This window comes from Fukomys damarensis, unplaced genomic scaffold (genome assembly GCF_012274545.1).
Source record: "Fukomys damarensis isolate Sample0158 unplaced genomic scaffold, DMR_v1.0_HiC HiC_scaffold_38, whole genome shotgun sequence".
Taxonomy (NCBI): Eukaryota; Metazoa; Chordata; class Mammalia; order Rodentia; family Bathyergidae; genus Fukomys; species Fukomys damarensis.
In genome coordinates, this window is record NW_022900950.1 from 29171715 (window position 1) to 29188808 (window position 17094).

The following is a 17094-nucleotide window of genomic DNA, read 5'->3' on the forward strand; positions in this document are numbered from 1 at the left end:
GAGCGATAGAAGGAGAAGAGAAAAGACAGAGAGATAGATAGCGAGAGAGAGAGGTAGAAAATGCCCCTGACCACAGTGAGTGCCCCTAGTGCCAGTGATGGCAATACTGCTTCCTGTGCTGCCTTCCTGGTGCATGCTCTGGTTCTCACTGGACCACCCTCTAGGTCACTGTCTTAGTTTCTCATCGCCAGCGCAAAATACCAGACAAATGTAAGTTAAAGGAGCAAGCATTTATTTCAATTTATAGTTTGTAGGAGTTTCACTTCACAGTCATCTGGCTCCAATACAGGCCAGCATAGCAGAAGGGTGTGGCAGAGGAGAAATAGTCCATGGCAAGGCAGGCTCCTGCAAGAAGGATCAGAGGAGGAGGATATAACCTCCCAGGCCTCACCCCCTAGCATCACACCCAGGCCTGAACCCATCAGTGGATTAATCTAGTATCACGTGCTCGTGATCCAGTATCACACACCCATGATTCAGTCACCTCCTCAAAGCCCCGTCTATGAGTGCATGGGGCTTTGGAGGACATTTTAGACATAAAACAACAGTTGCTTCCTGCCTGTGTCACTGTGTGTGGGACGCCATAATCTTCTCCTGAGCCTCACTCCCTAACACACACAGAGGTTTGGGTAAACTATTATGGAAGGCATGGCACCTAACTCTTATGGCACTTGTAGCTCCACACTGAATGTAGATTATTTTATTCACCTAACCCCACCTCACCCCCATGAGAGCAGTACTTGTTCAAATCCTCTTTATGTAGTTCCTTCTCATTTCATTGCCTTGCCCTGTCCCGTTCCTCAAGTAAGAACATTACTAACTGTAGTAGCTAATCAAGTATGTTGAGCAAGTGAATTTGAGACTTGTGTACCTGGGCAGAACAAAATGCTTCTGCTTGGAGTTCAACATCTGTGTTGTTCATTCCATTTAAAAAAAAAATGGAGCTGAATGACTTTGCCAACCCCATGTCTTCTCAGGGGACTGCAGTATTGAGTCAATTGGTATTTTTATGAAGTTTCTCATTGAATGAACTATTTATTGTAGGAGGAGCATTACAAATTCAAAATTTATACAAAATAAATCTGTCTGACTAGAGCAGAACAAAATATTTTTTTTGCTAAGCAGAAAAGAATCATAAAATTTTCTCATTGGATTCTGTAGAAAAAAATTTAGAGGTTCATATAATTTATCTTCTTAAACCTATTCTAAAAAACAGTGGGATAGCTAGAAAGTTGCTAAGTCATTGTGTTAAATGTTAATTTTAAATTGCTTTTTAAGCTAAATGAATAGACAAAATTTAATTTTCATTCTAAATAATCTTTCCTTCTTATTAAAGCTATACAAATACTTAGGCTTTGATGAATACAAAAAAATTTTAGGTTAATGCAGAGTTTGTGTACTAGACTATCCTACCTTTATTATTACTTAAGAAATATATATATATTTTTGATTGAACTCAGGTCCTTGTGTTTGCAAGGCAGGCCACCAAACCGCTGAGCTAAATCCCTGGCTTGAAATATTTTAATGGAACATTTTAGAAAGAATTTTCCCCACCTAAAAATTAACACAGAAATTATACATATTTATGGGGTACAGTGTGATGTTTCAATATATTCTATGACATATAATAATCAGATCAGGGTAACTGCAGGTTATTGAGAGAAATTGAAAGCTTAGTTTTTTGTTTGAAGAGTTTAAACTAACAGATTAAAATTTTATTAATTTTATAAATATAAAAATAAGATAGTCAATAGTGAAATAGGGAGATAGCATTTCCTTATAAGAAATCATTCTTAATAAGACTACCATCTAATAGTAGTTGTAGATCTTACATCTTTCTGAGATTTAATCTATCCAAAATAGCCTTTTAGAAAAATGGAGGAGATAGCATCATGTTTTAAAACCTGCTTTATTTGTTTAACATATCATTGATTTTTTCCCAGGTTAACCACATACCTACCTGTAACATTTTAAAAATAATTGCAAGATAGTCTCGGGCAAACAGCATAATTTAACTTGACACAATAATTTCTCACCTTGTTCTATTCTGAACATCACTACCAAAAAACATTGTGACGTCCATAAGATAGATTAATAGACAGAAAATGTTCTTTTCAAAATAGCAATTTAAAATTTTTGTTTGTTCCTTTTGTTTTTCAGTTTCTCCTTTTTACTGTACATTGAGTTTAATTTGCACCTTTTTAAGAAAGTACACTTATTTTAGACCTTTTCTACTTTTTTCACGTTATGTCACACAAATGTTGATCTTTTTATTCAGTTCAATATGTTTCCCAATTTCTTCTTTTACCCTACAGTTAAGTTGCTTGATTTTGCAAATGCCTGCAATTTTTCCAGATAATTTTTTATTATTGATTTCTAAGATATAAAATCTATTTTACATCATTTCAATCCATCTAAATGAAGACTTCTTGTATGATATAGGTGGCAAATGATTTGTGTAGTGTAGGCTCATCTTGATGAATGGCCTGTACATATCTATGGGGTGGGGTGCCATAGGTGTTCCTTTGCTCTATGTATTTTTCACATCTTTCTAATTGGCACCAATGTTCTTTGTCCTTGTGTCAATTATTAAGAAAGAAGTATGGTATTGAAGCCTCTGACTTTAATTGTAGCTTTTCTATTTCTACTTGTAGATCTATTGGTTTTTCTTCATGTATTTCATAGATTTCTAAATATTTGGGATTGTTAATTTCTCTCAGTCAATTGACTCTTTACAAGATATCATTTCCATTTAGCCCATCTGTTTCTTGTACACAGCATATAATTGTATCTTGTTTTCTTAGTTCAGTCTGATAATCTCTGCCTTTTAATGGGGGTGTTTGGGATATTTATACTTAGTATAGTTAAGTTTAAATTACCATCTTCCTGTAAATCACTGCTCTGCTACACTGTCTATTGTTTGATTTTAGAAAACAATTGTTTCCTCTACTTTGTACAATTTTGTAATTATTATAGTAGAAAAGCTAGTCTGGCCCTCCTTACACTCTCATGATTCTGAGACAGAAATCCCAAGTAATGTCTTTTAAACTTTGTCCCTTTGTGAGAGGGGTAACCTCATTTTAATTTATATCTCTTAGCTTTTGATATGTTGTTTTCCTGTCTTCTAAATAAGTTTAGACTTTCTAGGTTTACCTGTAGAGTTTGAGGGAGTCTGTTGCTTGAATATCATCTAACATAGATTGTTTTTACAGTAGTGGAAAGTCACCCCATGTCCAAAACACAGGTATCATGCTGAGTTCCATTATCAAAATGTGGAATTGAAGTGGAAGAGAGGTATTCTTTCTAAGCAAATATATTCTCCATGAATTTAAAGAAGTCTATGAGTTTTAAGGAGCACTAATTTTCAACCTGAAATGTTGGTCACATAAGAGATTCTTGCCTTATGGGAAATGGGAAAATGCATTAATGTCTAGCATCTTCTCCACCTTTGAAGTCTGCATATAAGAGAGTGCATACTAAGAGTATTATATTCTTTTATTTAGGCACAAGTATCATCTTGATCTTTATTTCACTAAGATAATTTTATTGTTCTATTTATGTGCTTTTCTTTGCTTATAAACTTATGACTGGTTTTTATACCTATGTGGCTATGATATTGTTGTATAAGTCATATACCAATGTAGTGTTTAGAGAAAATGCAATTAAAGATTGATATTCTGTTTAAGTTTTTGCTGAATATTTGGTAGTAATTTATTGGTTACAGGAGAATTTGTAGACTCAGATGCATTTAATATGCACTACTCTATGTTGTTCTAACCATTTCATATTTTGAGGAAGATCTCAAATATTTAAAACAGCAAATAGTTTCTTTAGCTTCATGAATAAATACTGAATTAAGTGAGTAAAGTTGATGCTTGAAGATTTTTTTTTTTTTTTTGTGGTGGTACTGGGGATCGAACTCAGGCCCTTGTGCTTGCAAGGCAGGCAGTGGAACCACTAAGCCAAATCCATGGCCCTTGAAGATGTTCTAATGAATTAAACATTTAATTTGGGAAACTTTTGAATTACAAATGACTTAGAGCAAAGCATCAGATGCATAGCAAAGTATTATATAAACTTTTCTTCATGACTCAAAATGGTTATTGTGGACATAAGTGATTACCTTGTGCCTAATTAAGGTTGCTTTTGTGGTTGAGGTTCTAACACTTTGTACTACCTCAGGGTTACTGTGCTTAGTAAATGTGTATGTATTTTTTGTTTGGGGCCTATTTTTGCTGTAAGCTTCATTTCTAACTGCCTGGCAGTAGTAATTATTTTCTCTGTCTATAATTTGAAGTAAGATTGTATCTAGTTCATTCATTTTATGAGAAATTAGCATAAACTAAATATACTGCTGTGTTCCAGAGTCTCAGAGTGGTGTATATACTATGTTTACAGCATCAAGCACTGTATTATTTTTTCCTATATACACATCCCTATAATAAAGTTTAATTTATAAATTAGGCACAGTAAGAAATTAAAACAACTAATAAGATAATAGAACAATTGTAATAATATACTGTAGTAGAAATAATTAAAAACTTTAAAATTTTTTGTTTCTGGAATTTTTATACAACATTTTCAGACTTGTGAGTTCATGGGGATAAATGAAACCATGGAAAACAAAGCCACGTTATGATAAGCAGGAGCGGGCTACCATGCTAACCTCTAAGGAGACACTAAAGTTCTAGAAAAAAGTGTTTCAGTTTGATGGCAACTTGGATTTTATCACAGGGGTTCTGATCCCTAAATCACAAGTGGATGGGGAGTTTTCCAGAAGGCTGAATCAGCTTGGTGAGGTGTTAGTCCTCCCTGTTAGGATGCAGAGGATTGTCTTCTCTGTTGGGTTTACTCCAGCTAGTACTGAAATTATAGTTCCTCCTTTAGATAAAACCTACAGGTTTAAATGAGGGGTGGGCAGGGCTGTGCGGGGGAGAGAAAGGATTGGTTTGGTAGTTGATATATAAGAAGCAAATTAGGGGTACAATAATAATAATTATTATTTTTTTTTCTCATTGAGTTTATTGGTACTTTTATGTATACAGTACAGTTACATTCATCATTGGGATCTTGTACCTTTACATGACAGGTCTTGGTTCTCATTTTTTCCCTTTACCCCTGCCCTCCTTTTACCCCTTCCTCCCTTTACTATTTACAAAAACTTTATTTCCATTTTTTCATTTTCTCATATTTTTTCCCCTTATTTCCTTTCCCCTACCCTTCCTACTTCCCTACACCTTTAATGGTGTAATTGACAATGTGAAATAATAATAATAATAATAATAATAATAATAATAATTATTATTATTATTATTTTTTTAGTTTTTTTGAGACAGGGTCTCTCTATGCAGTTGAGACTGATCTAGAACTCACTATGTAGCCCAGGCTGGTCTTGAACTCACAACGATCCTCCTGCCTCAGCCTCCCAAGTGCTGGGATTACAGGAGTGTGCCACCATGCCTGGCCAAATAATTATTAATAAATAATAAATTTGTAACTGCTAAACTAGTACTGTCCAAGATAATTATGTGGGCATATTTATAATTTAATAGTACATTTTATTGAATTCAGTATATCCAGAATATTATTCCATCTTTCTATTAATATAAAATTAAGACATTTTATATTTTTATACTATATCTTTGAAGTTCAATGTATTCCACACTTACAACATGTTTAAATTATGTTTTTATTTATTTATCTTTTTGGTACTGGGGATCAAACTCTGGTCCTAGTGCTTGTAAGGCAGGTGGTGGAACTGCTGAGCTAAATCTCTGGCCCTAAATTGTGTATTTAGATTAGCCATATTTTACATATCCAGTAGTCACATGTGGCTAGTGGTTGCCATATTGGATAGCACAGTATTAGTCTGTTTTTTTAAATGTGATCAACGTATGCTTAATATTCAAAATAGATACATAAATGCAAATTGAAGTATAAATATTATGTTGATAGTTCACAAATGCCCATTTTAATGCACTTTGAACAGCTATAATGGAATGACCTTTTACAGGTTTTGGTCTTTGGTTTCTCATAACTATGTTAACAGTACTCCAGTCTAGGTACTCATACTTGTTTGAGTAATTGATATAGAATCTCTGTGACCTAGTACTTCTCTATGATAAAAATCTGTTGACAATCTTAGATACAGTAAATATTTTTCAACATGAATTGTACTTACACATTAGGAAGAGAACTTGTTGGGTTAGTTAATGCAATATGCAGCTAATTTGTGTGTGTGTGTGTGTGTGTGTGTGTGTGTGTGTGTGTGTGTGTGTGTGTGTGTGTGTGTGTGTGTGCGTGCACGCACATGCACAGAAAATACAGGATTCATTTTAGAAGTCTAAAGTCCAGGAGTAATAGGGTAGAAGATAATAATGGAAGGATGCTCCTTAGGATTTGAAACACAAATTTGAGACTTATAATTGGGCCAGATAGAATTCCTTGGTGGAATATAAGGTAAAAATAATCAGAGAAATTCTGGGGAGTCTCTTAACAAACTCTGGGGCAATAAGGTAACAATTTTAGATATTTAGCAAGTGAACCTGTGGTATTATATATTTTGTTTTGACAACTACAATCATATAAGTTAACAGAATTTTTAATTTAAAAACTTCGCAATTATAAGTTATATAAGTAAATTCTATAAGTTTCCTATTAACTATTTTCAGTTGTTCTCAGAAATAGATAAGCTTATCAGTGTTTGTGGTCTGGAAGATTAAGAAATTAGTTTTTGGGTTTCCTCAAGCAGGAACTGTAGGATTCTGCTTGAGAATTAGAGTTGAGTTCATTATAACATCTGTGCTAGTAGCTATGATGAAACTGTTATGTTAACGGTGTCAGTGTGAATGTGCGAATTTTCCAGAGTTCAGACTTTATTGTAAGACTAAAATTTGAACCCAAGGGAGAAGCCATTGGCAGATTTGACTTTGTCTAACACAGGTAAAAAACTGAGTTAGTAGTGGGCTTAACAAAAATAGTTGTGCTTTTTATCATAACTATTTATGACCCCATAAGTGACATGGCAGAAAAAAACAAACTGATCTGGTTACATTGAACTTGTTAAGGATGTTGGGCAGTCAGATGATTCCATATACATTTCCTTTTTAAAGCTTTTTCCATATTTTAAGCATTTTCACTTTTGTGTTTGAGAAGAGAATGTGTTACACAAAATTTCAGATCAGTGAGAAGTGTAGGAAAAGCTATCATGCTGTGAAATCTCTGTTTCATGAGAATAGATTTGAGAGTAAAGGTGAGTGAGCTGTCTTCCATGTTGATTTGCTGTGGTGCTTGGGATATGATGTGTCCCCACAAAAGGCCTATTGTGGTTACTGTGTCGAAGATTTAGCTGCTGATGGGTTTTGGAAAGTGATTGTATTACTAGGGCTCTAATTTAATCAGTGGATTCATCTATTGATGAGATCATAATTGCATTGTTGGGAGGTGATGGAAACAGGAGGTGAGGCCTAGTTGAAGGGACTGGATCACTGGGATGTAACTTGGGGACTGTGCCTGCTCCTGGCCCCTTCCTCTCTGGCTCTTCACTCTTTCTCTGTTCCTTGGCTGCTGTGAAGTGCACAACTTTGCTCCTCTGTGACTCACTGCCATGATGTTCTGCCTCGCCTCAGGCCCATAGCACCAGAGCCAGCCTCTGAAACCATGGTCCAAAGTAAATCTTTTTTCCTTTAATTTGGGTAAGATACTGGTTCAAATCTGACTATAGAAACTTTGAAGTTTATGTTAATATTGCTGTTGGAAGCAGAGGCTAGGTTCCTAAGAAGAAAGTTAGGATCTTATAATAAGCTGTCATAAAGGCTTCTGTGCAAGTGAAACTGGGGTGGCAATTGGAGCATTTGTCTATTGTAGGCAAAATTGGACTCTCAGGCTCAGAGCCTCCACCTACTTGGGAAGGATGACAAGCAATGGCAAGAAAACCTCAGGGCCTTTTCAGCTTATGCCTTTCAGAAACAGCAGAAACAAGCAAGCACACCTGTTGTTCAAAGGACCTTCTAGATTAATCTCCCACCCTTTCATCACATTCATAATAGCTTACGTGGCTTGATTTGTACCATTTTATTCATGGAAGAAATACTTCAGTGGGATTTCTAGGCATTGTTTGGAATCTAGAAGGAGAACAGTGTTGAGAAATTACATGAAAAATCTTATCTCTGCTTTTGGCCTTCAAGAGTGGAAGTTAGGTAGAGAGAGAAGAAAGAAATGTGATATGTTTTACTGTTTCCTTCTCTGGAGAAAGAGTCCTCAACCAGAGGTGAGGTGTAAGTATTAAGTGAGGATAATACTGAAGATCAGAATGTGTAGTTTTTCTTAACTCCTCACTTATACTTTTGAGGGGCCCTGGGAGCTAATGTGAAAGCTACTGGGCCTTCCAAGGGCCCGCGTTATCTGGGCTGTAGAAGATGGCTGATGGACAGGCTGGATGCACAGCCTGGCAGTGCTGTGGGTGCCACAGGTAAGGCAGGAGTGTAGGTGAGGCATGTAGAGAACATTAATGCCCTTTGATGCCCAAGCCAGGCCAGGCATACATTGTAGCCACAAATCTAAGCAGGGGCATCAGGAAAATCACTTGTAGAGCAGAGGAGAGAAGGCATTTATGCCAACATCTCATACCTCCGTTCCTATCTTCCACTTACTCAGACAATTTAAAGGAGAGAAGAAGAGGAGGATGAAGTATCTTTATTCAAGAGAGACTAAAATTGCTTACATGAACTTTCCCAATTAGACTGAGCTCCAAACCAAATCTGACATTTCCACTTTTTCCAGGTAATTATTGGGTGGTGTTTTAAGAAGTGGACACATCAGTTGCAGATTAGTTGACGCCTTTATTTATGGAGTGGCATTTTCCTCTATTCACTTAAGCAGAACATGAAATTTTGTGCTCCCTTGATTCCTGTGTTGAACACATCTATTGACTGCCTTGTGTGTCCCATGCCTCTGGATGCAGAGGCAGCTATAATGAGCATGGGCCCTGCCATCCTGGAGCTCATGTGAAGTGTTAAAAGACATAAAATGAATAGAGAAATTCCAAGGAGTGATAGATAAAAGCAATGAAAGAAAGGATGTGTGATATTGAGGAATAGCTCAGAGTGAGAATACTGAATTTAGGGTGAGGCTCAGGAGGTACTTCTGTGGAGAAGTGAGGCCTGAGTAATGGGAAGGAGTTAGTTAGCAAGGCAAAGATGAGGGCAGAGCACTCCAGGTAGAAGGAAGAGCAGGCAGCAAGTCCTTGGATATGAAGCAGAATCGCTGTTTTTGAGAAAGAAAGAGAAAACTATAAGAACAGTGTAGAATGGTCACCAGTGATGTTAGTTAGCTATGTGGCCAGATGCAGTGAATCCATGTGCCTTTGGGCAAGGAGTTAGTTGTGCATCTTCAAAGAGCATAATATAGGCAAAGCTCAACTCGAAAAACTCCTGCACCTCTTCTGGGATTAACTGTTAAAGACTGTACAGTTGACTCTTCAGTTGTGCAGGTTCGTCCAATCACAGATGGAAAGTATTTGAAAAAATACAATAAAAATAGTATAAGTAATAAAACAACACAGCTCAACAATTATTTGGATGCCATATAGACTCTATTATATATTATAGGTAACCTAGAAATGACTTAAACTATGTGGGAAGATGTGTGTATGTTCTATGCAAACGTGACATCATTTTACATAAAGGATTTGAACATTTGCAGATTTTAGCTTCCTGGAATCAGTGCCTTGCAGGTGATTGTGTTCATGCATATTAAATTGGCATTGGGATTTTAGAGTTGGAATTCCTACTCTGAGCTCATATTTGAAGTCTAGGAAAAATGGAGAATATCTTTCCTAACACAGCTAGTTGCTATGGAGAAGTCACTAAACATATTTTTAAGCCTCCACTGAAACAGCTCATAAAGGAAAAATCCTCTGAATTGAATGCTTGAAACATAGCTGTTTTTATAGTTCTGTTTTTATATGTGAAATAAATATTCCTTAAAAGCGGATTTGTCTTCACTTCATTTACATGATGCATTTTGTTATAAGGTAAAGAATGGGCTTCAGGAACAGAAGCCCAGTTCCTATTGCTGTGCTTATTGGAAACAAAGCTTCAAATTACTATGGCTCACCTTTCACCCAAAGTACAGGAGGCAGCAAGGTTTAAATAAAGGATCCCTGGCGTGTTTCTCTTGCCCGTGCAGCTACACCTGGAAGGACCCGTACTTTCTCTGTTTGAAAATCAGACTTATTCTTGTAAGCCTAGTTCATCTACTTCCATAATGAAATCATTCCACTTGTTTAGCCCTCCTGTAGCCTGGCAGTCATCTGTATGCTTTACATCCCATATTTCTGGGTCTCTCTCGCCAATAAATGTAAGTTTATCCCTCAGACTATATACCTCTCCTTTCTGTTCCCAAATGCCTAATATCTAGGAGGTGTTTAATACTTGAATGAATTCAACATCTAGCAATATTTTAAATCATAAATAGCCTATATAGCTTGTTACTTTTTGCATCTTCATCCCTGTAAAATGAAAAAAAGTGAAACCAATAAGTATTTATAGAAATAAGAAATTCTGACCCTTCAGTGTAATTTTCCCTTTGTATTCTTTTATTTGAATTCTTCGGTAGAAGTAGATCACAGATGCTATATTTGGAGAGACACAGTTTGTGCAAAGTGGGGTCTTGAAAAGCCATCTGAACTGTGTCTGCCAAGACTAGAATAATCACATTTTGCATTTGCACATTTTGCATTTTCATTGTTTATTTTTGATTAGAAGAAATAATCACTCTAAGTGCTTCTCCGATGGCTGGGCTGTTTTTGGTATGTCTGTATTCTAAAAGAATATGAGACATCTTTGTAAATATAGAATAGAGGCCAGAGTTGAACTTGAACTCTTTGATGAATGGAATGTGTGTGTGTGTGTGTGTGTGTGTGCGTGCACATGTGCATGTGTGTGTATATGCATGCCTCTCACTAAAAGGCTCTATAATTATTGCAGTGTCTGCCTAGAGATATATCTGGAGCCAGAGAAAAACCATTTTTATGTGTTTTTCAAGGGCAGTGCATAAAAAGTAGGAGAAAGACATAACTGACTTCATAATTCATGTAATAAGATTTGAATACCTCCCTATGTGAGCTAGAAAATGTAAGCTTATAAAAATTAAGCTGGTATTTCTTTGAGGTGGGAGTTGGGATATACTCAGGTTGACAACCGTAAAACAACTTCCTTTAAATGAAAGGTCAGCAAACTGTGGCTTGTGGACTATAAGGTGGGTTAGTTGATTTTGGTTTCCAGGACAAAATTCCTGACACAATTTAAAGGAAAGAAAAATGTATTGTGGCTATAGTTTCAGAGGCATTAGTCCATGGTCACTTGGCCTTCAGGTTAAGTGACATCACGGTAGGAGTGTGTGGTAGAACTGTTCATCTTGAGTCAGTCAAGATGCAAAGATGGGGAAATGGTCTCAATAACTCACCAGGGGCACACTCCCAATGACCTCATCTCCTTACCCTAGGTCCCAGCTCCTAAATTAGCTTCACCACTTCCCAACTGCACCATTAGCTAGGGACTGAGCCTTCAACACATGGACTTTGGGGATCCAAATGATAAAAAATGGTTTTTAAATTTAATGGAAGTTTTGTGCTTAAAAGGAAGAAAAGGAAGAAGAATTAGAAGGAGGAGGAGAGAGAAGAAGGATATGAGACAGAGACCTTATGTGGCTCACAAAGCCTAAAATATTTTCTCACATTTTATAAAAAAAATTGCCAACCCTTCATTTCTAGTTTCTATTTTGTGGATAAAGAAACCAAGGCTCTGATGGTAGCTACTTACCTAAATTCACAAGAAACAGCCTGATCCAATGGAAAGAGAACTGGATTCAAGTTTCTCCAGATCTAGCTTATCATCCTATCTTCCCTACGAGTTAATAGGTGGTGTGATTCCTAATAAAGTTTCCCTTTAGGCTCCTTCAGAGTAATGTCTGCAGTGCAATTTTTACAGAGTTAGGTCATCTTTGTAGGACAAGGCACAGTCCTCTAGAGGACAGCACTCCTTTCAGACCCAGCCACAAGCTCAGGGGCAGCTGGGCCACCTGCACTTCTGACCACTCTCCCTTCAAATATTCAGGAAAATGTTAAAATTTATTTTTTTTAAATAAAGGATTGAGACTGCCAAATGGAAAGACACATAGGGTAAGGTCTGGGAAGTATCAAACATGAAGTTTCCATGACCTCAGGACAAGCTACCTTCACAGCACATAACTGTGAGTCGCCAACCTGGGTGGCTCACCTGAGCTTTGGTGTTCGCTCTGTTTTATTGTTATTGTTTTATTATGTAGGCATTATTAAAAGGATCATTGAACTCAGTCTTTGGCTGTCCTAGAGGTTGGAAGGTGGCTCTAATTCATTTGACTCCAAAACCCTCTAGTCACCCTCTAATCACATGGTTGGTCTTTCTGGCATGGCCAGATCCCATCTAAAGCTTGCTAGGGACACACTGTGAGACTCGTGTGTGTACCAAGACCCCCAGGGAAAGTTATAAAGATGCTCCAATCACGTGGGAAGCTCTAGGGATCTAGAGACTCCCTCCCAAGAAACTAGGAAAGAGACTGGACAATTTCTTAGTTATATAACATCTAGGCCAGGTCTGCCTTTATCTCTACTTTGCGTTCTTCTGGTTCTTCTGCATAAGGAGCCCAGAGCTGATTTAGAAAAGCCTGTGTGCCTTAGAAAGACTAGTGTATTTCCTGAGGTAGTATTTAATGCGTTAGATAGATCTTGACCATCTCTTTGGAGTTTTAAACATTTTCAGTTGAGTTGGGGGAAAATGTTGCAGTTTGAAAGTGAAGGATTTTGTTTCTGTGTTACTTAATGCAATGAAACACTTTGTAATAATTTGCTTTAACTCCCCTTTTAAATTTAATTCCTTATTTAAAGTTTTAATTTCTTGGACTTATTTACCATTTACTATGTTAATATTTACTTATGTATAGTACATAAATTTCAAAGTAAGTAATAAGCATGGCATATATCATAATTATTACATTTATTAGGTCTAAAACATTTAAAAAGCCTGTTAGGACTTTCCATTTTCTTTCTAAAAATGATTTCCATAGAACAGTTTATGTAACAAATGGAAGTCAGTGTCATCCTCCCTTCTTCTGCTTACCTGCTGGTGGGATAGCTCTGCCATTGTCCCCACTTCCTAATGAGGGGGGCCGTCCTTATTGCACATGGTGAGGTGATGGGGGACTTGTGTGATGCAGTTGAGAGCATGACTACCACTGTGCCATGGACAAGCAGCTGGGGGAGGTGGGATTTCTGATAGTTTCGGAACAGTACAGTGAGTGTCCCTGTCTCTCAAACACCCTTTGTGCTCCTGAGTCACTAGTGTGATCTACAGCTAGTCTACACTCCTCGGCCCCCTCCCTGATCCTCACTTATCCTCTTCTACATGGTGTCCTGGTGGGCACTCACTGCCGTCTCTCGATTTCCTAACTTCCTGTCAGTTCTCCAACGGTGGCAGAAACTCTGAAGGGAGGATGAGGGGGGCAAGAGTGCTTTTTTCTTTGTCCATTCTCCTTCCAGCCATTTTTCGGTTTCATCCAAACCAGCATACCAGATGGTTCCATGAAAACTTTCCTCTGGGGGCTCCAGGGTCTGGGTTGTGGCATCTAGGGGCACCTATGTTAGAAGCATCTAAAACCTTGGTACACCAAGGTGATCTATAAGTGAGTAGCAATTCATCCCTCCTCTTTAACCTTACTTGCTCTCCTATCTTACAGGGCAGGATAGATTCTGTGTGCTCTTTTATTGTGCTGGCTGGGCTATTTGCTTATGAATAATAGAGTGATGGGGTAGAACATTGAAACCAATGAGCCCAACACAGCTGGGATGGAGGAAAGGACTGGACTCAGAATCCAAAAAGCTGTTGGGACTGTTTCTGTGTCTTTCCTCTTATCTGCTACATATGTATAGCAAAAGAAATCTTTCCTCACCACTGGGCCACTCAGTAAGAGGAAGATAGTCTCTCTGGAGTACCGGAGAACATATGAATGTTCATAGGTCAGCCACACATAGAATGGTCTCCTTTAGATCCTATATCAATGTTCTTAGAAGACAGATTCTTAGTGGCCTGGGAGGTTCAGTACCCAGGCAAGGGAGAAGGCACTGGTGCAGCAGCGATGCAGCTACTTTGAAGACACCTAGAACATTAGCCTTTTATGAGTCCATTGGACATATACTTTCACAGTGCTTCGTGCATGCTAGGCAGCATTCAGGGCAGGGACATAACTGTGAGCAATATACAGTTCCTTCCCTCATAACCTGGCCATCAACTGTTTTGTCCATATTTCTACTTTGTGGGGAAAAACTTAGTGCATGTCTATTTGCCTACTCATGTTCCCTCAGTTATTTTCTCCCCTTTGGTTTCTTTCTCAACTAATAGATATTTATTGAACTCCCACCAATTGCTGACACTGGGCCTATTTATGTGGGGAGTTGTAAGCATACACCCTCATTTTATATGGTGACATTTGCGAAGTGCATTAACTCAAGATTTGTCTCAGGAGTCCTCAGGAAACCTTAGTCAGAATATACTTTGCTATATATGGTATAGTGTTTTCCTTAGTGATACAGATTTGTGTTATTTCAGAATATTCATGTTTTTCTTCAGTGCAGGGGCAGGTCAGCTCAAGGCCACTGAGGTAGGAGGAACTTATCTAAGTCTTGGTGTTGGAGAGCTATATGATATTTCTTCCTAAAATTTCCAGGCTGGGCCCTGTTGAAGTATAGCAAGGTGACCATTGATACATGTGACATGTGGAAGATATTATTTCCCTTAATTCTGTCATCATTCCTCGTTTCCCATTCTCTATTTAACTTGTGCTTTTGTATCCTTGTTTCTAGGTTGTAGAATTAACTTTCCCCCTGATCTTTTCCATTTTAATTTGTTATTGTTGTTGCTGTTGTTGTTTTGAGACAAGGTCATAGTTCAGGCTGGCCTTGAACTCACAATGCAATTCAGGCAGGCCTCAAACTCACAATGATATTCCTGCCTCAGCCTCTTGAATGCTGGGATTACAAGCGTGCACCACCAAAGCCCAGCCTTTCCTGATCTTCTTATCTACAGATTGTCTTCTTTCTGCTGCCAGCACTGCAGGAAACTCTTCTATCCTGCTTGGAAACCTTCTGTGGCTTCAAATGACTTTAGCGACGAAGTTTAGCCTTCTTCAGCTGGCATTTGTCATCCAGTCTTTTTTTTTTTTTTCCTGAGCTTTTCTGTTCTTTCTGTATTTGGGCCTTCAACACTGATTTTTAGAAATTGGTCCTTGATAAAATTGTTTGACAGAATTTGCTTAAGGTGCCTTTGCCCTTGCCCACAATGCCCTCTCTTTCCTAATACAAACTTTACCCATTCTTTCAAGCTTTTCTATCTGTCCCCAGGGTCCGTCCTTGCCATCTTCTCACCCCAACAGAAAAGTGGCTAATGACCTGTGACCTGCCCACCCAGCACCTTCAAGCCCATTCTTAGTCACTTGATAACAAAGTGGAGACAGTTGTTACTGTGGTTATAACTTTGCATCTAAAGTTAGTCAACATTTCAGAGGGCCAGAGCTGGATCTGTTAGTTTTTTTTTGGTACCAGCAGCATCTAACAAGTGCTTCTCAATAGTGGCTGCCCATTAGAATCACTTATGAGGCTTACAAAACAAGAACCACCCAGTAACTCAATCTGTGAGGGCAGGATCCAGGAGCTAGGCCATTGTGAGAGCTCCTGGAGTTAAGAGTCACTGAGGGACGAAGTCTGGATAGGGAACTGTTTTGAATCAAACTAGTGTGTGTAGCTTGGACTCCATATATGGCACTGCATCTGCTTGTGGAGCTCAAAGGCCTTTATATGACTTGGGTAAAGATGGTCTTTTTCACCAGCAAACACGAATGTCCATTACGTGCCTGGCACTGTTGGGGTGCTGAGGTCGCTGCAGTGAATCAAGCAAATCCCTGCTATCTTAGAACTTATCTTCTTGGGTGCGGGAAGACAGACCATAAATAAATAATGTCAGATAATGGTGATAAATGCTGTGGAGGAAAATGATGCAGGGTAAGTGGCAGAAGGAAAAGCAGTTCTTTGATATAGGCTGGTTGCAAAAATATTCTCCATTTGTGGTAGATCAGCAGGAAGAAGGCTGGTGTGTACCGGGCCTGTGACCAGGGACCTGCTATCCATACCCCAAGTGTGTACCCACCAGGCACCTTCAACTTGGGTGAAGGTCTTCGTTCACTTCTGACCTACCCTTTACCTGATATTCAGGACAGCATGGCAGCTCTTATAACTGATTTTGTGTTTTGTTTGTCGATCTCTTATGATAAGGATTATAATTCTTATCATCAATTTGAAAAGATGATTTAGCTAAAACTTTGTCTTTCCAAAGTTCTCTACAACAATGAACAGTATTCTTTGCAGTTTAGGGTTTACTCTAGTAAGATGAGCATTTTATTTTTTAAATGATGGCAACATACATTTCTGATAGGTGAAGAGATGGCAGGTTTTAGAGGGAAAGCAGACTTGAGGAAAATAAGCCTTCATCTTTAGGGCTCTTGTTTTTCTGTGACCTCTCATCTCAGGGTCCTTGCTCCAAAGGACAGTTCTCACAGTGGGCCACTGCCTTGTGGCTGGAGAATGGTTTTGGCTGCGAGCCTATGGACAGCAGTTTTAGTAGGAGCGTATCTTTCAAGCAGAGAAGGGAAGGTGACGGAGGCTGGCTCAGAAGAGGCTTCACTATGGGGCTAACAGAATCTTCAGGAGACTGGCTGGTGCGTGTGGTAACCACAGAAACAGGCGCGCGGGTCCACAGCTGTGTTGGCGAGGCGAATACACTTAGGCGATCGGGAAGCCGCGCTCTCCCGCGCTGTTTGCCTCTCCGAGCCTAAGAACAATCAAAGCAACCCAGAAGTCTCTGGGGAGAGCGCGTCCCTGGGGCTCGCAGCGGCCCTCGCCCAGGTGGGGGTGTCTTTGGCTTCGCGCCCCACCATCGCCCGGCCCCATTGTCTTCGCCACCAGCCCCGCAGCCGAGAGCGCACGCCCAGGTGGTCCCCTCGCCCCGC

At 38.7% G+C, this 17094-nt stretch overlaps 1 protein-coding gene across 4 annotated transcripts in view; it reads left to right on the forward strand.

Moving 5' to 3' along the window:
* Window positions 1-17094, forward strand: part of LOC104862098 (phospholipid-transporting ATPase IB) — a 642570-nt gene that overhangs the window by 64900 nt on the left and 560576 nt on the right. The window contains exon 1 of one of the 4 annotated variants that reach the window (XM_010623808.2): window positions 16794-16990. The exons of 2 other annotated variants lie outside the window; for them this stretch is intronic. The gene's annotated coding sequence lies outside the window, so the exon portion shown is untranslated. One more of the 4 variants, XM_010623806.2, reaches the window with a different exon arrangement.